General features: G+C 46.3%; 1 protein-coding gene across 3 annotated transcripts in view; it reads right to left on the reverse strand.

Moving 5' to 3' along the window:
- Window positions 1–21727, reverse strand: part of CCDC85C (coiled-coil domain containing 85C) — a 225176-nt gene that overhangs the window by 122916 nt on the left and 80533 nt on the right. The window lies entirely within an intron of this gene.

The following is a 21727-nucleotide window of genomic DNA, read 5'->3' on the forward strand; positions in this document are numbered from 1 at the left end:
CCTGATCCAGTGGAGCTGTTCTTATGTTCTTACCTGGGAGTAAGCCCCATTGACTATTATGGGGCTTACTTCTGAGTAGACACGTCTAGGATTGGGTATCAAGTCCACCCCGCGTGCTGATTGGGCAGCTAGGGAAGCCCGCGGAGTGAGTGAGAAGGAGGGAGGCAGGAGCAGGCAAGCAGGTCGGAAGTGAGCGAGTCTGCTGAGGCCACCAGTCCAACAACTGGCTGGCTAAAATAGTCCTGGTGCCCCAGTTTGCCTGCAACTGCCCAAAGCAACCCTCCCTGCCTTGCTTTTCACCTTTCAGAGGAAGGGCTTTGGGTCCCAATCCTATCCACTTACCTGGGAGTAAGCCCCATTGACTATAATGGGGCTTACTTCTAAGTAGACCTATTGCCTAGGATTGGGCTTTTGGTCCACTCTTTTTTCTTAAATATAGGAGCAGGCAATTGGCACTTCTCCCCACCCCACTCCCTCCCACAGGCACATCCCAAATTGCAGTTAGCAGGTCTCTTACTGCACCTCCCTTCACTCCTCTGCACCTTTCAAAGGTCCACAATCACTTTCCTCACATTCTTCCCCCCCCCACTCCAGCTGAGTCCTGCACTTCTTTCAATCATGTGTTTTCACTGCCTCCCACCCCACTATGTGCTCAGTCTGACCTCTCTTTGCTAGCACTTTATGGCATTACACTTTAATAACATTTTTCCTCCTTTCCAGAATCACATATACTCCAAACTTCATACTCTCCAAACTTCTTGTGAGTCTTTGGCTGAAATCCTAACCACACTTTCCTGAGAGTTTGTATTTTTTTGTATTGGCAACCTTCAGTCTCGAAAGACTATGGTATCGCGCTCTGAAAGGTGGCTCTGGCACAGCGTCTAGTGTGGCTGAAAAGGCCAATCCGGGAGTGACAATCCCTTCCACACCGGGAGCAAGTGCAGTCTGTCCCTGGTCTGTCTCCCTGGCTATGGGCCTTCCTTCTTTGCCTCTTAGCCTCAGACTGTTGGCAAAGTGTCTCTTCAAACTGGGAAAGGCCATGCTGCACAGCCTGCCTCCAAGCGGGCCGCTCAGAGGCCAGGGTTTCCCACTTGTTGAGGTCCATCCCTAAGGCCTTCAGATCCCTCTTGCAGATGTCCTTGTATCGCAGCTGTGGTCTACCTGTAGGGCGCTTTCCTTGCACGAGTTCTCCATAGAGGAGATCCTTTGGGATCCGGCCATCATCCATTCTCACGACATGACCAAGCCAACGCAGGCGTCTCTGTTTCAGCAGTGAATACATGCTAGGGATTCCAGCACGTTCCAGGACTGTGTTGTTTGGAACTTTGTCCTGCCAGGTGATGCCGAGGATGCGTCGGAGGCAGCGCATGTGGAAAGCGCTCAGTTTCCTCTCCTGTTGTGGGCGAAGAGTCCATGACTCGCTGCAGTACAGAAGTGTACTCAGGACGCAAGCTCTGTAGACCTGGATCTTGGTATGTTCCGTCAGCTTCTTGTTGGACCAGACTCTCTTTGTGAGTCTGGAAAACGTGGTAGCTGCTTTACCGATGCGCCTGTTTAGCTCGGCATCGAGAGAATGAGTGTCGGAGATCGTTGAGCCAAGGTACACAAAGTCATGGACAACCTCCAGTTCATGCTCAGAGATTGTAATGCAGGGAGGTGAGTCCACATCCTGAACCATGACCTGTGTTTTCTTCAGGCTGATTGTCAGTCCAAAATCTTGGCAGGCCTTGCTAAAACGATCCATGAGCTGCTGGAGATCTTTGGCAGAGTGGGTAGTGACAGCTGCATCGTCGGCAAAGAGGAAGTCACGCAGACATTTCAGCTGGACTTTGGATTTTGCTCTCAGTCTGGAGAGGTTGAAGAGCTTTCCGTCTGATCTGGTCCGGAGATAGATGCCTTCTGTTGCAGTTCCAAAGGCCTGCTTCAGCAGGACAGCGAAGAAAATCCCAAACAGGGTTGGTGCAAGAACACAGCCCTGCTTCACTCCGCTTCGGATGTCAAAAGGGTCTGATGTGGAGCCATCGAAGACAACAGTGCCCTTCATGTCCTTGTGGAAGGATCTGATGATGCTGAGGAGCCTGGGTGGACATCCAATCTTGGGGAGAATCTTGAAGAGGCCGTCTCTGCTGACCAGGTCGAAAGCCTTTGTGAGATCTATGAAGGCTATAAAGAGTGGCTGTCGTTGTTCCCTGCATTTCTCCTGCAGTTGTCTAAGGGAGAATACCATATCAGTGGTGGACCTGTTGGCTCGGAATCCACACTGCGATTCTGGATAGACGCTCTCTGCAAGTACCTGGAGCCTCTTTAGTACAACTCGGGCAAACAGCTTTCCTACAACGCTAAGGAGAGAGATGCCGCGGTAGTTGTTGCAGTCACCCCTGTCACCTTTGTTCTTGTACAGCGTGATGATGTTTGCATCCCTCATGTCTTGAGGTACTCCACCTTCTCTCCAGCAGAGACAGAGGATTTCATGCAGCTCAGTGACGATGATCTCTTTGCAGCATTTTAGGACTTCAGCAGGGATGCTGTCTTTTCCAGGTGCCTTGCCAAAGGCAAGGGAGTCCAGGGCCACGTGAAGTTCTTCTAGGGTTGGTTCACTGTCAAGCTCTTCCAGCACAGGCAGGCACTCAATGTTGTTCAGTGCTTCTTCGGAGACTACATTTTCTCTGGAATATAGCTCAGAGTAGTGCTGCACCCAGCGTTCCATCTGCTGCGCCCGATCCTGGATGACCTCGCCTGTGGCAGACTTCAGAGGGGCAATTTTCTTCTGTGTTGGACCTAGGGCCTGCTTGATACCATCATACATCCCCTTGATGTTGCCCGTGTCAGCTGCTATCTGTATCTCGGAACAGAGCTGGAGCCAGTAGTCGTTAGCACATCTCCTGGCAGTCTGTTGGACTTTGCTGCGAGCAGTTCGGAGGACCTGCAGGTTGCGCTCACTGGGACAGACCTTGTATGCTGCTTGAGCTCTCCTCTTTTCCTCAATGACTGGTGTCAACTCCTCAGAGTGGGCTTCAAACCAGTCTGCCGCCTTGTTGGTCTTCTTGCCGAATATGGACAAGGCGGTGTTGTAAACAGTATTCTTGAAATGTTCCCATCTGTTGGATGCGTTTGCGTCGGCCGGGCCTGGAAGAGATTCCTCAAGCGCTTGTGCAAATTCCTCCACTTTTCTCTGATCCCGGGTCTTGCTGGTATCAATGCGAGGTCTTCCTTCCTTTTTCGTGTGATACAGTCGCTTTGTTTGCAGTTTCACTCTGCTGCACACCAGGGAGTGGTCAGTGTCGCAGGCAGCACCATGATAACTACGTGTGATCTTGATGCTGGGAAGGCTGGAGCGTCTGGTGAGGATCAGGTCGAGCTGGTGCCAGTGCTTTGATCTTGGATGTCTCCAAGAGACTCTATGTTGGGGCTTTGTGTTGAAGAACGTGTTGCTGACACAGAGACCGTGATGACAGCAAAACTCTAGCAGGCGTTGACCATTTTCATTCATCCTCCCAGTGCCAAACTGACCTAAGCAAGTGGGCCATGAACTGTTATCAGCACCAACTCTAGCATTGAAATCGCCGAGGATGAACAATGGCTCTTTTACAGGGATTTTCTTGACAGTGGTGGCCAGGTCATCATAGAATTTGTCTTTGGCTTCTGCTGGAGACGACAGAGTCGGTGCATAAGCACTGATGAGAGTGATAGGTCCTGCTGATGACTGGAGCTGCAGGGACAAAATTCTTTCACTTCCCACAGTAGGTGGGATGATGGATTTCAGCAGGGTATTTCTGACCGCAAAGCCAACGCCATGTTCCCTGGTTTCGTTTGGTGGTTTTCCCTGCCAGAAAAATGAGAAATTTCTCTCCTTGACAGATCCGGAATCTGGCAGCCTCGTCTCTTGAAGGGCGACGATGTCCATCTGCAGTCTGCTCAGCTCCATGTCGATGACAGCTGTTTTGCGTGCGTCGTCTATTTCTTGCAGGTCATCAGAGAAGCCAGGTGTCATTGTCCTAACGTTCCAGGTGCCCAGCTTTAGGGCAGTAGTTTTCTGTTTTCTGTTGCATGGTGCAGAGTTGTCGATCCGCTTGTCGGTTTTCACCCTAAACCCCACGCACCCCATGAGGTTAACGGACCGTGGCGAGGCAACACCTTACTGGCTGGGGACTGCCCAGCTTAAGGCGGGCGGTAGCTGCCCAATGAGATGCAATGATCTCTCCCACCGTCGGAAGCAGCCCCTGGCGTCATGCTCTACGCCAATCGAGCAAAGACTTATAACCGGTAAACTGCTGCTTCCCGTGTTGTGCCGACGCCGTATGGCGAAGTTGGAGTGTCCTCTCCAGTGCGCGAAGCCTGGGTAAAGAAGGTATGGAGGATAGGCTGTTACCCATGCAGCAAATCCCCCCTCTCCACGTTGCTGGAATGGTCCAATGGAAAGGCAGAAGCCAATACGGTTGGTTCCAGCGGCGTCGCAGGAGTTGCCAGAACGTGACTGTGTTCAGCCATGAACTGCCTAAGGGACTCCGGCTCCTGATTTTGCCTCGAGGTTGACTCCTGAAGCCTTTTCCAGAACTGGATGTAGCCACAAGGCAGTGGAGGTTTGAGGTCAGAGTTTCCTTCTCTTAGATGAGCTGCCTTCCTAGGCTGACGAGTCCCATCTACCCGGTGGCTGTTTAGTCGCCTCTCATTCCTGAGAGTAAGCCCCACTGAACATAATAGGACTTACTTCTGAGTAGACCTGGTTAGGATTGCGCCCTTTGTCATGTAATGATTTAATTGTATTAATTAAAAATGAATTGTAATGTAGTAATGTAATGTAAGTAAAAAACTGGCAGTGTGCCTTGACCATTTTAGTGCCTTGTCAGTGTGCTGTGAGCTGAAAAAGGTTGAAAATGGCTGGTCTAGTAAGCCCTACAGAATTCAGTAGGATTTTCTCCCAAGTAATTGCGCAAAGGCCTTATTCAGGTGTGCAAAGCTAGTTCTCATTCTTCACAGTTCCACAAATGTCAGGCATTAGAACAATGATGTAGGGCCCTTATTTTAATTTTAGTTCTTTTGATCTGATACTTTGAACCTTGTGCAAGGGGAAAAGACAAACAGTACTTAGGACCCCATGTGTTCTCTGAAGTAATATCCAGCATATTTCTTTTTAGTCTTCTTATTTACAACAAAATATGCATGGGGGAGAAAGGAAAGCAAGCAAGCTAGAGAACAAAGTAGGTCAGTTGTGTCACTTAAATTAAATCAATTTCAGCAATGTGATCAGGTGCTTACAAAACAAGACTATAATGCAGGAATATTTTCTACAACATTTAGCAGAGGCTCATTATAATTGCAAGTTGTTGGATTGGAGAAGATTAAAAGTCAATTTAGCAACATCAAGTATGAACCAGTTTTACTAACAAGCTTCCTAAAGTGTTTGTTCAGCTTCGAATGACCACAGGGAGTCTGAACCATGATGGGGCACAGAAAACTCATTACAGAAAGAAGATAGCAAAATGAGTCCTACTCCAAGGTTCAAAAAAAGGACGGGGGGGTGGGGGGGTCACAAGGAACTTGCAAGTGTTGCAAAGAACAATACAGCATTTATATAGCACTGTCGAATGTTTGAAGCTTCTCCAGTGAATTCACTCAGAAATTTTCACAACAACCCTGTATGGAAGGCCAGCAGAGTGTTGCATGGAGACTCAGCAGTTTCCAACGGATAACCTGAGAATCTGCAAGATTTGAACCAGGGACTTTCCTGGTTTACAGCTCAGTCTCTCAGGTCTGGTCTATACTGTACAGTATACACTGCAGAAGGAGAGGGTAGAACCTTATGGCAGGCTTTATGATGCACATCTGTTGGGAATACCATATTTCATACAGAATCAGAGTCTCTCTGATGAGAGACAAGAGAGAGAGAGAGAGAGAGAGAGAGAGAGAGAGAGAGAGAGAGAGAGAGTTTCTATCCCAGCTCACTCTCTGCTGTGCTAGATTTCTGCCTGCAGATTATTTTGTGTAAGGGAAAATTCAGAAATGTGTTGTCCCAAACCCTCCCGTCTATCATCCCTCACCTTCAGGACTCTTCTTCTTACCACCTCATTCTGTTGCAAGTATAGTCCAAACCTCAGTCCTGGCGCGATGCTAACACTGGTTAGGAATTGAAGTTTGTGCGTGCAGCATGTGCACTTTGCCAGTGGTGCCAGCTTACGTTAAACTTGCCAGCTGCCCAAAACCGAACAGGAGTCAGCCCATTCATGAGGCCAGTTGAGGTATTTTCTTTCGGCAGCAGATTAGCAAGGGGCACAGACCTCTGTGTGGCCTCCACTGCTCCTCCTTCTCTTCCACTCCCTGGATGGGAAAAGGAAGAGGAAGCATGAAGGTCTCCTCTCCTCACACTTCTTTCTTCTTCCAAGGCTGGCACAACACCAATTGTCATGCTGCCTCAGATGCCAAGGGATATTGGGCCGGCCCTGCACAGAACTCCCATTAAGTTTGGTAAGCAAAGCTAAGCCTGGGTTCTTTCAGAGGTTCAGCTGGATTCCTCATTCACACAGTCTGCTTGTGCCCCTTTATGGCTTAGGGCAGGGGTTCCAAAAGTGTGTGCCATGATACTGCCTGTGATAGCTGAAAAGGACACCCATGTTTTGAGACAAGATGTCACTGAACACTAGTTGCAAAAAAGTGGGGAGAAGCCACTGATTTCAAGGCAACTGATTGGCCACTGTGGGAAACAGGATGGAATGTTGGTCAGATCCAGTAGAACTTGTCTTATGTTCACAGTGGCTTTTGCATCTAACACCAGAGTTTGCTTGGTAGAGAATGGCTTGGAAGTAAATACTTGCATCTGGATGCATGCAAATTCCTGCAGACTGGAGAGAGATTAGAAGTGTCCTGGTACCTTTCAATCATGTTTCCCAATCCTGCCACAAGTTTCTAAGTCTAAACAGGAGCAGATGGCCTCCTTTTCATTCCCACCCAAGCTGGTCAGCAATGAATAAAATGCCTGCACAAAAACAGTCAGGCTTAAGCACCTGCATTTTACAGTTTAGAAAGGAAAAAAAAAAGGCATCATCACAGACTTCCAAGTCAGTGATCCTGAATCTCCCAGTGATACCCAGAAGAAAAGACAGGGATAATGATAAGCGAAAAGCTGAATGTTAACCTTTGGAAGCCAAGACAATTGGTTTATTGCAGGGCCCAGAGCCATCTATCCACTCATCTCAGAGGGGTTGAATGAAAAGAAGCTGAAAACTGATGAACAGCCACTAACAAAAGCAATTGGTGCTTAATGTTAACAGAGGAGTCCCTGCCTTTGTTCATGTCAGAGTTACATTATATATTTTTATTGAACCATTCAAGGAGCCCATTTTATTGAACCATTCAACCATTTATTGACAAACAAGGAGTTTGTCAGGACACAGGTGACGCCTTGAATAAAACTGCTCCTTTTTGTCTTGTGGTTCTGCTGTTGCAGACAGCCAGACAAGCAAGCAGCGCTTCCTGTTACCTCCAACCTGAGCTCCATGAAGAACAGAGTACGGCAACCCAGAAGTTGGGCAAGGATGCACAATGTACAGAGATGGCATCATGATGCTGTGCACACGAAGAAGGGGTCTGCACACCGGTGTGGGCCCCACAGAGCTGTTTCCATCATCATGCAACAAACTGCTCTCCAAAATGAGGGATCTTCTTCTGGACACAGTCCTGGAACGTGCTGCAATCCCTAGCATGTATGCACTGCTGAAACAGAGACACCTGCGTTGGCTCGGTCATGTTGTGAGAATGGATGATGGCCGGATCCCAAAGTATCTCCTCTATGGAGAACTCGTGCAAGGAAAGCGCCCTACAGGTAGACCACAGCTGCGATACAAGGACATCTGCAAGAGGGATCTGAGGGCCTTAGGAGTGGACCTCAACAAGTGGGAAACCCTGGCCTCTGAGCGGCCCGCTTGGAGGCAGGCTGTGCAGCATGGCCTTTCCCAGTTTGAAGAGACACTTGGCCAACAGGCTGAGGCAAAGAGGCAAAGAAGGAAGGCCCATAGCCAGGGAGACAGACCAGGGACAGACTGTACTTGCTCCCAGTGTGGAAGGGATTGTCACTCCTGAATTGGCCTTTTGAGCCACACTAGACGCTGTTCCAGAACCACCATTCAGAGCGCAATACCAGTCTTTCGAGACTGAAGGTTGCCAACTCTTCCAGACATCATAAGAACACAACAATTGCTTTGCTGAATCAGACCAAGTTAGCCTAACCTTCTGTTCCCAGCAGTGCACAGCTCAATGCTTCTGTGATTTCAAAAACAGAACATGAAGATAACAGCTGTGAGTTCCACATGGGAATTATGCTTTGTGTGAAGTTATATTTACTTTCTTCAGTGCAGCACCAGGAGCAGGGAGTAGGAAGGAGCAACTCCAGCCTGCACATCAAATTATCTACTGTAAGCTGTAGCTTTCGATGTGCTGGGAAGGACATCTCAAGGAAGCACAGACAGAACCGTGTATAGCATAAATCTCTGGTTACAAGTCAGTTACAACAGAATTTGTTCTGAACAGTAAGTACTGAGGCTAGGGATTCAGAATAGAGGGGACAGGGATTGGTTGTGGGGGATCAACTGACCGAGTGCCCAGGCAGGCTAGGACAGTACTGAATCTAGGAAATCTAGGGAAGACAGTACTGAATGGTGGAAATCTAGGGAATCTAGGAAAGCACAGATTTAGCCTGCTCAGCTTGCAGCAGGAAAGGCAGGAAATATGGCACCAGGGCCTGACTGCTGGTTTGAGGCTCCATTCCCAACACCCTTATCTCATTTAAAGTGAAATGGACATCTGTGCAATGTGCCAATTTCATTTGGCTTTCCAGGAAGACTTTTTCTCACTCCAGTCAGATAACTTTTGCCACCTCTTTTGCTCCCTGTTAATAAATGCTGTCAGCAAGATGGGTGCAGACCAGGAAAGACAAAGAAGAAGATCCATGGCAGATTATCACCCACACATAGGCCCAATTACATTGCCATGGAAGTGTAAAGTGGCTTTACTGATGGCTGAAAGTAATGAATGGGAAGAGAAGGCAGATGCCTATATTCCCTCTGCAGTTCACAAGGAAAGAGACCAGGGGGGCATTCACCAAGACAATGGCGCTTCCCCCGCCTTATTGGCTGCCACATTATGCATGCAGAGAAAGCCTCAAGCTGCCATTTATCTGAGCACTTCTCACATACATTAGGTCTAATTAAGAATAAATAAGGGCTGTATATTTCCCCAGAAACAACAAGAGCACAGGAGGAAAGTTCCCACATGGGAGAACTATGGGGTACCAACAGGCACAAGTCAGAAGAGCCCTGCTAGTGTGTTTGCACTAACACTTTCACTCTGATTTTATTGGTAGAATGAACATGGGAAGCAAGGGTTCATGCCTTCCTGGTGCCAAACCATATTTAAGCACAGAGCAAGGGAGACAACTTGTAACATGGATCAACAAGCTTTTTTAAATGCTGTAGATGGAAGGCCCTGCCATAGAAAGTCAGGCTGGGCTCCGTGTCTGCCCACTTTCCAAATACAGCTAAAAACATACCATATTTTCCTTCGCTTTTGGGGAGAGAAGTTAGAGCGTTTCTGGGTTTTTGTTTCTTTGAACTCTGCTGTTTGTTTTACTCCATTCAATACTATCATCATCATCATCATCATCATCATCATTATTGGTGCTTAATGCGTTTTCATTGGGCTCTACCTCGCTGAGCTACAATTTTTTTTTTAATTTGTTATAGTTTGCTACTATAAGCCACCATGGGCACTTCCTGATGGCTTGGGGAAAGGCAGGACACAAACACAATATTTATTAAAATAAGTAAACGCAACTAAGCTTACGTGTTGGCGTTGCACAGAAATTACCAGCAGACTGGGCGTCTGAGAAAAAGGGAAAAAGAGTAATAAAATAACATGAAATAGGAGGACTGCCCCAATTAAAAGCTTTTTAGCAGATTCATTGCCAGCCTTTTAAGTGATTAAATTTAAATACATTTACACACACCCAAACTTTAATTATAGGTGCCTTTGTGAGAATATTGAAGGAAGTGCAAGATAGCTTTTGTTTATGAAATTGCCAATTACTACCCAGGGTTAGAAGAAAAGTCTTTCAGGAACCAAAACAGCTTCAAAGAATCAACAAGTCTCCGCCCCATCAATTAAAATTTGTCCCCTACAACCAACAAGTGAATCAATGCATGTTTTTTGGAAGTAAATCCCACTGAGTGCAATGCTTTTTTTCTTTCTTCCTGTTAGGAGTTCATTAAAAGAGAAGAATTTTGGAAAGAGGATATAATACCACTGCAGTCAGTGGTGTGTAATCCCAAATAAATATACACAAATCTGAAGCTTCTATCAACTGTAATGGAATTCTTTGCTACACTGAAGTGTAAGATAGTCATTCCCTACCTGAAAAGGGATAAAACTTTTCAAGGCATGTGCAGGTTTTTATGTTAGTCCCTAAGATAAAACTAAAGCATGCTTCATCCCTAAGGAGAGAGGTTGAAACTGCTGTCTCATACCACAGAAGCAACGGCATTGCAAAATAACAAATCATTTTGTATTCTCTGATATAAGCACTTTTTCATTCTTTAAATATTGCCTGCCTCACAAGAAATGGGATTACTGATTGTTTCCAAGACTGCAGAACTTCTCCCCTACATGCCTGGGGAAGCCTGGCTTGGCATTCTTAGCTTAATATGCAAAGTTGCAGAGCAGGACTCTCTCTGTTGGGGTGCCCACTCTTCAGAGAGGAGGACTTGCCTCCTCTTTGCACAGCATCTGGTCTGTGGACATGGTTTGGTTTGCAAAGGGTTTTACTGAGCATACTAGCTTGTTTCTGCTACAACAGTTACCCTGAGTTTGTTTGGTGATATGTGACAGTGTTAAGATGGTTGTATGTGTGCTGGCACACTGAAAAAAGGAATAGAGAAATTTAAAAAAAGAAACCCACCAACAAAAGAGAGAGCCTACCTTTTCTCTCTCTCAAATGCAGACAGAGCCAGCTAGCTCATTCTTTGCCTATTTCATTGCAACGAAATGATATACAAGAGGGATCAGGCACCTCTTTCTGAATATTCCCAGCCCCAGATAAAACAAGTACTATATTGTCACATTTAATGTTTGATAATATTTTAGCTACCAACATTATAATTACAAAGGGGTGTTAAAAGGCTTGTCAAAAAGAGAAAACTGCTTCCAGATACTAGGGTTTTATGTCTGCTCTTTCTTCTGTCTTTCCCCTCCCCACACAAAGCACCTGGTGTTAGCTGCTCCATCACACACTGGACTACATCTGGGTTGATGACTGCATGTGCACAGGCACATTTATTTGTGCTGGGAGAAGGAATCATATCCCACATTGCCCCACCTCATTTATGGCACAGGCAAAGAACTGCATCATAGTTTTGATGAAGGAATGCAATGATCATTTATCTCTTCGGAACAACAAATTAGGATTTTGGGGAGACAAGACAGACTGGAATTCAATCTCAGCTTGCAAAACTGTCTCTCCCAGCACATCCACGCGATACACTAACAAGCTCGTGTCAGTCACTACATATTAAAAGGAAAAGTTCATTACAGGTTACAAGTCACGGTAGGTATGTGCAAGCTCTTGGTTTTAGAGGCAGGCTGCCTCCAATTGCCAGATGCAGGGGAGGGCACTGGGACGCAGATTGTGTCTGTTGTCTTGTGTACTCCCTGGGGCATTTGGTGGGCCACTGTGAGATACAGGAAGCTGGGCGAGATGGGCCTTTGGCCTGATCCAGCAGGGCTTTTCTTATGTTCTTATGTCCTTACTGTTGCTCAGTGGCATCTCCTTTCAAATGATGCTCATGGCATGTGTCCTAGCTGCCATACCTTAGATACACTACTGGACAGTGGCCATGCTCAAAGGCTGACAGGAAGTACTTGTTCAACCACAAATTACTGATGAAAAAGACCGCAGAACTGGGTTTTGAATTTGTTTTAGACTAGAAAAAAAGAGCATTTATAGCTTTGTGTTCAGCACCAATGCTGGCCAAATTACCCTACCCACATCAGCTCCAGAGACTTGGAAAGGCGGGATAAGAATGTACCCAACCCCTGAAATTACAATGATTCTGGACATATCTTAGGAATGATCTCAGAACAGTGTCAGGTGAAAACTATTTAACACAAAAGGAGTTAACAGGCATTTCCTTCTCAACACCCTAATCCCACCCCTGAATTCCAAGCGCCAACCTTCCTAGGTGCAGCTACATCTGTTCTTTTAATCAGGGTGTGATCATAGTGTACTTCCAACTGCATTCAAAGCGACCTGCTAGGCATTTTTCCCCCTTTGTGAAAAGAAAGAATAAAGTCCAGGCTAACCGCCAATTTAGGGGGCAATCCAAACACGCCCTTGGGCCAATGCAAGCCCCTTGCGCCGGCCCAGGAGGGTCACAAACGTGCCCCTCCTCGAGAGGAAGCTGGGCTAGCGCTCCGAGAAGCACTGGCCTGCGGAGGCTGACATAGCCTCCATGCCAGCTTCCTCCTTGACACTTGCATTGGCCCAGCTGGCAGGTGTGGGAGGCGTTCCTGGGCTGGGGGAGGGTGGGCGGGTGGTGAGCAGCCCTGGGGGCAGGTGGGTGGAGAGTGGGAGGCAGGGTTGGGATCCCGCAGTCATGCTGGATCCCAACCCCTGTTCCCAGGAAGAACGGAGTGGCTTCAAGCTGCTCTGCTTTCTTTGGACTTGTGCCACTTCAAGAGGTGGCACAAGTCCAAGGAGACCCATAGGGGCCAGCGGCCCTTACCCAGGGGTAAGGGGAAAAGTTTCCCCTTGCCTCTGGCTGAGCTGCTTATGGTCACAATCCTGCGCTGGATACAGAGCAAGCCTCTTGGCTTGCCTGTTCCAGCGCAGGATAGGATTGTGCCCTTAGTCTCAGAAACCTGACAATGATAAATAAGTTAAAAGTCAAGAACAACAGGAACCACATGCATGGAGTTGGGTCTCTGGCACCTATTCTGATCATATAACAATACAAATTAAGACCAACAATGCTGTCCTGGTGGTTCCAGTGGCACCTTGAAACTAGTTTCAATTGCGCTGTAGTCATCTCATTTTAAAATTACATTCTGGTACGGAAACTAACGTTGAAATATATTGTTTCAGCAACAAAGCTATTTCATTTCAATTAAGATTGTAAGGGCGCAATCCTAACCCTTTATGTCGGTGCTTTCCAGCACTGACTTCAGGGCAATCCAGCTCTGAGGTAAGGGAACAAGCATTTCCTTACTTTGAGGAGGCCTCTGTGAGTGACACCCAACTGCAGGATGCAGCACAGGTCTCTTTGGCACCGCTATGCCAGTACTGGAAAGCACTGACATAAGGGGTTAGGATTGTGCCCTAAGGATTATTTCATACTATTCTACAAACATGCCTGCCTGCTTTCTGACAGAGCATCTTGGGCAAGGCAGACACTCAATCCACCACGTACACATTACAGGTGTGTTACTCTTTCAGTAACATTTGCATCAATAAATTGACTCTACAATAAAGAGAGCCTTATTTAAGGCTTACTCCTGCCACCAGATCCACTATGGCACTTTAAAAGCTACTCTGCACAGGGTTTTGTTGAGGTTCAGGGATGTTGCTTCAAATCCAGTGTCTTGCTAGTCAGGCAGCAACTGCATTTGGGGGGGGGGGGAGAAGTGCATACACAGGAGCTTCAATTGCCTTTTGAGAGACTGCTACTTGCGCTTGGCATTTAGTATTAAGATGGAAACTGGTAGCATGGGAAGGTTAAACATCAGCCTTGGACCAAGTTATTAGTCCATTTAGCACAGTACTAGAAAATGGCTGGTAGAGGCTTTCCAAGGGTCTTTCCCAGCTCTGTCTGAAGGTGCCAGGGACAAAAACAAGGCCTTAATACATGCAAAGCTTTTGCTACATTGCTGAGCTGTGTCCCCTCTCAAGAGGGCCACAAAACCTGTGGCACACAGAATGCATTACAAAATAGCCATTATTATTCAGCACTGCTGAATTAGGAAGATGCAGGCATTGTTGAGACATACAATTTTATTGGCGCACAGAGATAATTTTAAAATCCACTCAGCACTTTGGGGTTTGCCCTATTTTGTACAGAAGCACCAGTTCCCGGTTTCCTTATTTCTCATATACTTTATACCCTCTGCTAGAAATAGAGCAGTTCTGCAGAAAGCAAAGCAAAAAGGAGACCAGTACTTTCTGGAGCCTTGTAAAAGGAAACTGCATAAGTAACATTATTATATATATTATTTCCACCTGCCAACCAGGGTCCAGTGTTCACGTTTGCACATTTATGCAAATTAACCAACAGATATGCAAATTTAGCCACAGTTGACAGCCCTCATCTAATGAAGCCTTTGGCTCTGAATGAGTTGCTTTCCAAAGACTCTTTATACCAAAGACTGTCCAAATACTCTTTATACCACAAACACAGTCACGTTCCCATTTTTACTGTAATTCTCCTAGCATTTGCATAAAATAGATGAGTTCTATTTGAGTTCTAAATTGCTCATTTTTTTCTTTGTATATCCTGGTTATCCGGATCTACGGTGAATCTCCATGCTTAGGACCCAAGAATTCACTTTCACTTGCCTGATAACTTAGAAAGGCCAGTACAGCATCAGGATTTATCCACTCCTGCACTTGATTCCTCAGAGTCAGTGTGGGCTAGGACCTACTAGGTGGGTCACAAGCCAATTTCAGGTGGGTCCCCATTCATTTTAATCTTTTATTTTTAATATATTATACTTGATGCTACTATGGTACGTGACTGCATTTGGACAAATGTCACTGACCTGTACTTTTAACAAACTACTATGTATATTCTTTTAACAATGATAGTAAATGTTCCCCTGGGGGCTGGGGATAAGAATAGGCCCTCAGTTTGGCTGTACTTGTCGTAAGAGGCGACTAAACAGCCACCGGGTAGATGGGACTCGTCAGCCTGGGAAGGCAGCTCATCTGAGAGAAGGAAAACTCTGATCCCAAACCTCCACTGCCTTGTGGCTACATCCAGTTATGGAAAAGGCTTCAGGAGTCAACCTCGAGGCAAAATCCGGAGCCGGAGTCCCTGAGGCAGTTCATGGCTGAACACAGTCACGTTCTGGCAACTCCTGCGACGCCGCTGGAACCAACCGTATTGGCCTCTGCCTTCCATTGGACCATTTCAGCGACGTGGAGAGGGGGGATTTGCTGCATGGGTAACAGCCTATCCTCCATACCTACTTTACCCAGGCTTCGCGCACTGGAGAGGACACTGTTCCAGAACCACCATTCAGAGCGTGACACCATAGTCTTCCGAGACTGAAGGATGCCAACACACAGATAGTAAATGGCAAAGTTTCTTTTGGGTCCCTTTGCAAAGGGGGAGGGGGTGAAACAGAGCAGGGGAGGGTAGTGATGGGTTAGCAGAATAGGGGTAGGGAGGAGCAAAGCAGGGTAAGTGGAGTGTAGAGACAGCTGCAAAAGTCTTTGGAGCCCAGGTCTGCCCACCCATCTGGCATCAGTAGTGTCCCCAGCATCCCGTATGGGCAACAAGACCGAGTAGACAGGAAAATGTCAGATCCCAGGAAATTTCTGGGCCCCCTCCTTTGGCTCCTGGGTCCCCCTTTTGACCTTGGGCCTAGGTACAAATTACCCCCTTTACCCCCTCTCCTAGGCCCTGGTAAATGGGACGTAGTCCTGAGTAAGTGCGGGTAGGATTGCAGCTTAGGATTGTTAAAAATTTTCCTGCTTGATGTCATTTCCGGTCATGACATCACTTCCAGAGGGTCCCGACAGATTCGCATTCTAAAAAGTACCACTGCTCAAATTAGTTTTAAAGCATTTGTGCAGTTAATACTACTACAAACATTTTAAAGATATCTGTCTAATGTGCAGGTGGTAGAAGCACCTCTCTGCCCTTCGCACATTGCCTACAGCACACATTTGAGATTCGAGGATTATTAATGCAAAACTATAAATTTAATAGATTCCTGCACAACCACTCCCCCTTTTTTTAAACAAAAAGAGCTCCACTCATCATAAATGAAGCATCCAACTGAACAATAATAAAAACAACTGTTTTCTAACTGGCTTTACTTTTAAGTCCTTTTACTTAAGCAACAACTGTATAAACAGTTGCGACAAAACAAGGCTGCAATCCCACTCCAAAGCAGGACTACAAAGACACTTCACCATCATGCATGACCTTTTGGCTTCTGACTCTTCAGGTCAGATTCTCTGCATACCCTTCAGAGCAGGTCTGGCTTGTGTTTAAATTGTCCTTCAATTAGGGCTGTAAGCAGCAAATCTACTACCACACACTTGGTTTCCTTTTATTTTTATTGAGCTCCCCGTTCTGTTGGGAAAACAGATCTGCGGAGGCTACGGGGGTGCTCATGCATCATGCAATCTGCTGTGGGCCAACAGTGCTATATTCAGACTCTGGGGTTAGATCTGCAATGCTTCATTCACACATGCCAGTCGTCATTTGATGTTGCAGTAGACAAAGGTGTGTGAACCAGCCTTTGAGTCATTTTCAAACTAATGATATCCCTTGGCAAGACAGCCAAATGAAACAAGATGCCTGTATTCAATATGGAATTCTAAAAACGGCAGATCCTGCAGAGGTTGTCACAAATCTCCAAATACAGAAGTCATGATGTTGCACATAAGAACATATAAATTGTGGGTCTGTGATAGTGGTCCTCCGGATGCTGTTAATTTGCCCGTCCACGCTTGTCATCCATATCAAAAACATCACTCTGACATTCGAGGACAGCCTGGTGCTGTCTGCACCGTTTGATGCACAGCCAGAATTTATTAATCCATTTTCCAGCAAGCGGTGGTCTCACGGTACCAAGGTCTTCATTCCCCGCCCAGTCACTCCAGGACTGAAATAAATACTCATTGACACTCAAATCCAAGAATGAATCCAAAGAGGAGTCACGTAATATTTCAAGAAATATAAAAGAAAAAGAATAATTTTCATTTTGCGATTAAGCAAATAGCGTGGTTAAAGACCCAATAGTGAGCATCCATCACTCTGCGACCCATCACCACTGCATGGAACATGAGTTCCTTCATAAGCCTTTACATAACAACAGTTTCATTTAAATTCAGAAAGGCACTCAAGTATCCTTTTTGATAAATGGAATTTCATTCATACTGATTACAGGAGTATGTAAAGACTTTTCTCCCCAAAGGAAGAAAAAGTCATAATACTGTCTTCAACAGACAAATGCAGTCGCTTAGCTTGCAGCGGTCTGTATGGGGCAGTAAGAATGTGCTACCTTTTTGATACATAGGAATGAAACGTGTTCCTTCATGGTAACTTTTCTCCCAAGATAAGAACTCATTTTAATGTCAATGCTGATTCCTGCAAGTCTTTCCAGTTACCAAAAACACAACAGGAAAAGACTTTGTAAGTCTGTTTGTAAAGAAGGACCAATACTCTTTAATTAAAAAAAGGGGGAAGAACTGTGGCGAACTCCCAAACCCACTACACAAGGGCTTTCCAAACTGGGGCATTATGACGCCCCAGCCAGGGAAGCCCTGTCCCCATCCCTTTGGGTGAGGGAAAGGGAAAGGCAGCAATGCGATCCCCAGGATCGCACTGCTGCTGGGGATGGGAGGGTTAAATTTTACTTACTAGGAGCCAGTGCCATCATCCTGGGGGATCCAGGGAGCCCTCTACAGGGCTCCCCGCACCTCCAAATGTTTCAAAATAGAAAAAAAAAAGGGCAATTCCGGTTTTTGTTGTGAAACCTGAAGTGCTCTTTAAATGTTTAAACATCTGGGGGTCTAGGAAGCCCTACAAAGGATGATGGCACTGGCTCCCAATAAGGGGGGGGAAGCCCTCTTGTCCCTGGTAGCAGCACAGTCCTGGGGATCACATTGCTGCCTTAGCCCCTCCCCGCACACACTTACCTCGGTTCTCAGACTCACAAGGAGTTTGAGAACTGTGGCCCTATATCATCTAGCTCTCAATTTTAATATAGCAAGTGGTTGTTGGAAAAGTGACGTACAATATAATTTAGGGATCTGATAGAATTTCTTATTTTACACTGCCACAAATTAAGATGTTGTGACCAGGCTTGGATTGATATGGCAACGCCTAGGTCCCCACACCAAAAAAAAGTACTAAATCCCCCTTCCTATCTCACATGGAACACCAGTGAATTTTAGGGCAGGACAGCATGCAAGCAAATGAAGCACAATATATGTGTATAGAGTGGGTGGACATTCAACCCCGTAGCATTCAGCCTCATACCACCTGCTATTTCCATCAAAGAGAACAAGTTTTCCCATCCCCTGCCTCCCGCAGAGCACCTCCAAAATCACCAGTGCTCTGCAATTTGAGAGAGTATAGGCTGTCCTTGAAGGAGAGGAAGAGCAAGAATAAATTCCAACAGAACTAGTCTCAGTAAAAGGAGGGGGGAGAAGATTACTTTCCCATGGTTTAAGATTGCAATTTCTCTGCTTCAGAGGAGAGGAGTTTGTGAGCACTTTGGATACCACTATAATTACAGCAGTTCTATAGTGCATACAAGAGCCCAGTTCACAGCATTGACAGGTCCACCTGGCATGGGAATGTAAATCAAAGCCCTGTCTCTGAAGTAATCCACCTCACCTAAATGTACTGCCAACTTAAAGAGCTCAGGTACCTTAATAGTGCAGGTGGTCCATCTTTTCTACTAAAGAATGCCTGGTATTCTAGACACTGTATTGTCTTTGCTTAAGAAGGGGATCAATGCTTTTCCTAAATGTAAACTTTTAACAGGTCAAAATTACACTTGCTTCTCGGCAGACTCCTGGCTTCTCATGGGCACAATTAAAGAAAGAAAGGCTATGTCAGACCTTGTGTATAACTTATAGGCATGCAAGCCAAGAATAGCCTACCAGCCACACTTTGTGCTTGGTCAGTCTTTGATACCTCACCCCAGTTGTGGCACAGTGGCAACCTTAAGGACTAGACAAGACACTGGCAAATTCAGGAGTGAGGCGAAGGACACACTTTCCTCCACTACCCACCTAAAGGCTGGGGAGCTTCCACTGACACAGACCCCAGGCTGAGGTCAACTCAGCTAGTTAGCTGGGCTTGAAGACATCCCCAGCTGATGAAGAGAAGCTGAGGACATCAGGTATCTACTAAGGGCAAGCACCCTTCATTTAACTAGAGCAGGGGTGTCCTAACTTTTTGGCAGGAGGGCCACATCATCTATCTGACACTGTGTCGGGGGCCAGGGAAAAAAAAAGTTAATTTACATTTCAAATTTGAATAAATTTACATAAATGAATACATTACGGATGGAACTTATATGAATGAATGAAGATCTTGCAATAGCTCATGGCCTATAAAATGCCTTGCACAAAGCAGGAATGGCCTTTCCTTTGCTGCCACTGCTGCATCACAGACTGTAACGGCAAGCAATGGAGGGAGCTCTCATCCCACAGCTCACATGAGAGGCTGAACAGTTGGCCGTCACACTGAGAGCAGTTGCATTGGGTCGGTGTGGGCTCCAGCAGGTCTCCAGAGGGCCAGAGGTCATTGGAGACTGGGGACTCTCAGAGGGCCGAATTGGGAGTCCTCGAGGGCCGCAAGTGGCCCCAGGGCCGGGGTTTGGGCACCCCTGAACTAGAGCAATGAGATCCAACACATAGGCCTCAACTGTTTATGGCAGCCCTTGGGTGGCTTCCGACCCAGTCAGATGTTGCATGGATGCCCCACTTGGAAGGCACTCCACAGTGCCTTCATGCTCATCAGTTGAGTGAGGCAGGGCCATGCTGGAGAAGGGAGATCTTGTGAAACCAGCTGGCCTTCCTCAACATGCCCCACTCCACTCCAGCTGACTAGTATGAAGACACCCTGCGCCTTCCAGCTTCTCCTTTGGAGAAGAAGCTGGAACAATGCAGCAGGGAGACCGAAAAGCCCTGCCACATCCACATCCACTCTGAGCCTGCCGAATGACTTCAGCAGGCTCAGAATGCATTTCCAGGTCAGCCTGCATCAGCCCAACCAGGAATCATGCAACGGTTATGTGGTCCTCCCGGCTGTCCAAAATTGGACCGCCTTGGACGGTCCAACTGGAAGTTACACAAACCTCCATCAGAACACTTTGGTGAAGCAAACTTGCTTATTTTATCCTAGTTATTCTGCTCCCTTTTCTATTCCTTCCCCAATAAAACCCCTTGAAGCAGCTGCTAAGATCATACCAGCATTTCCTCCATCTATCCAGATGTCATACAGATATTCCAATGCCTAGAGACATAGCTTCCCCCAAGGGATGAGATAGAGGAGTTTACAGTGCCCACATCATGGCCTTCTTTTAATGTCACAGAGTCATGCTTTTATTTTATGTAACTGGTTTTGTCTGATGGTCTGAACCAGATCCTTTAACTCTAGTTTATTTTGGGCAAACAAGTCAGGACTTAACTACAATCTGAAGCCACGGCTTAAAGTTAGTTAGTTAGTTGCATACAGTCTTTGAACTAAGAAAGCGGGCTCATTTCAGTGCTTTTCCTTTGCAGAGATGCCAGCTTAGATCAACAAGGCAAGAGATGCTCTAGGCTGCAGGCTTTTCTTGCTGGCAGTATCTCTGAACAGTTCTGTCCCTTTTGTCTGCCTAGCAACAGCTTTGGTCACACACCTCCCGCTTGCTTTAAAATGCATAGGCTATCCAATCAGTCACCTTTCCGAACAAAGGCACACAGTTCAAAGACCTCAAGTCCCGGCTCGCAAGCACATGCTCCCTTTTTGGTTTCGGAGATGGGAAATGGTAAGAAACAGTTAAATGGTGTCTGTGAATGTGGGCTTACACACAACCCTTCCATCTTGGGGCCAATGAACAGACACCAAGAAACAAGCCAACAATAAGTGTTTGCAACTGGAGACTCTTGAATCAGCCCCAAAAGCAGATCCTCTTGAGCCACTGGTGGCAAAACCAGAGACAGAAGAGGCAAGGAAAAACTGTGTTGCAATCAAATGTGCTGGCAGACCCCTTTTTAGGAGAAAGGGCTTGAGCTCTGACCCACCAATCCTTGTTCGGCCTAAGAAAACTAGTCTCTCACCAGGGGGGCTAAGATAGCTCCTATTCAGCCAAATGGAAGAACAGAGATTCTACAGCAGAGACAAACAGATCAACATGTAACGGCTTTCTGACAGCAGGCTGTTTCTTTTCAAAGGAGCATATTGACAGTTAAACAACAGATCTGCGGCTAAGAGAAAAAAGTAATTAAAAGCCACCATTTCAGCTCTGGTGGTATAAAGACTAAGCCTCAGATAAAGCAAAAGGATAAACAGGAGATTGGGGGGGGGGGAGAAGAGGCATCCCATCTTCCTGGCAGCACAGATTACTTCCATCATCTTATTTTATGAACCGGCAGGCCAGTCTGGGTCTAAATCTAGAAGATATAAGGCATCTCCGTGCAAATTGTTAGAAAAATCTATAGATTCCACCTTTCAGCTTTCCAAATAGAAGAACTCAAGGCTGTTTATACGACTGAGATTTGAAAAGAGCAATTGACCAACACCAAAAAAATGCATAAAATACACAAAAAGCAGCAAACAAATTAAAAGCAAAAAAAGAGCCAAATCAAACAGAACATGATCAAACAGCACACTGCTAAGCACCAAATAAATTAAAAGCTTGTCTGAAGACTATTCTTTTCTGACATGGTGGAACAATGGCAGTGCATGAGACTATCACATTTACCAGGGCAAGGAGTTCCGCATTCTGGATTCCACGG

This window comes from Tiliqua scincoides, chromosome 1, assembly GCF_035046505.1.
Source record: "Tiliqua scincoides isolate rTilSci1 chromosome 1, rTilSci1.hap2, whole genome shotgun sequence".
Lineage (NCBI taxonomy): Eukaryota > Metazoa > Chordata > Lepidosauria > Squamata > Scincidae > Tiliqua > Tiliqua scincoides.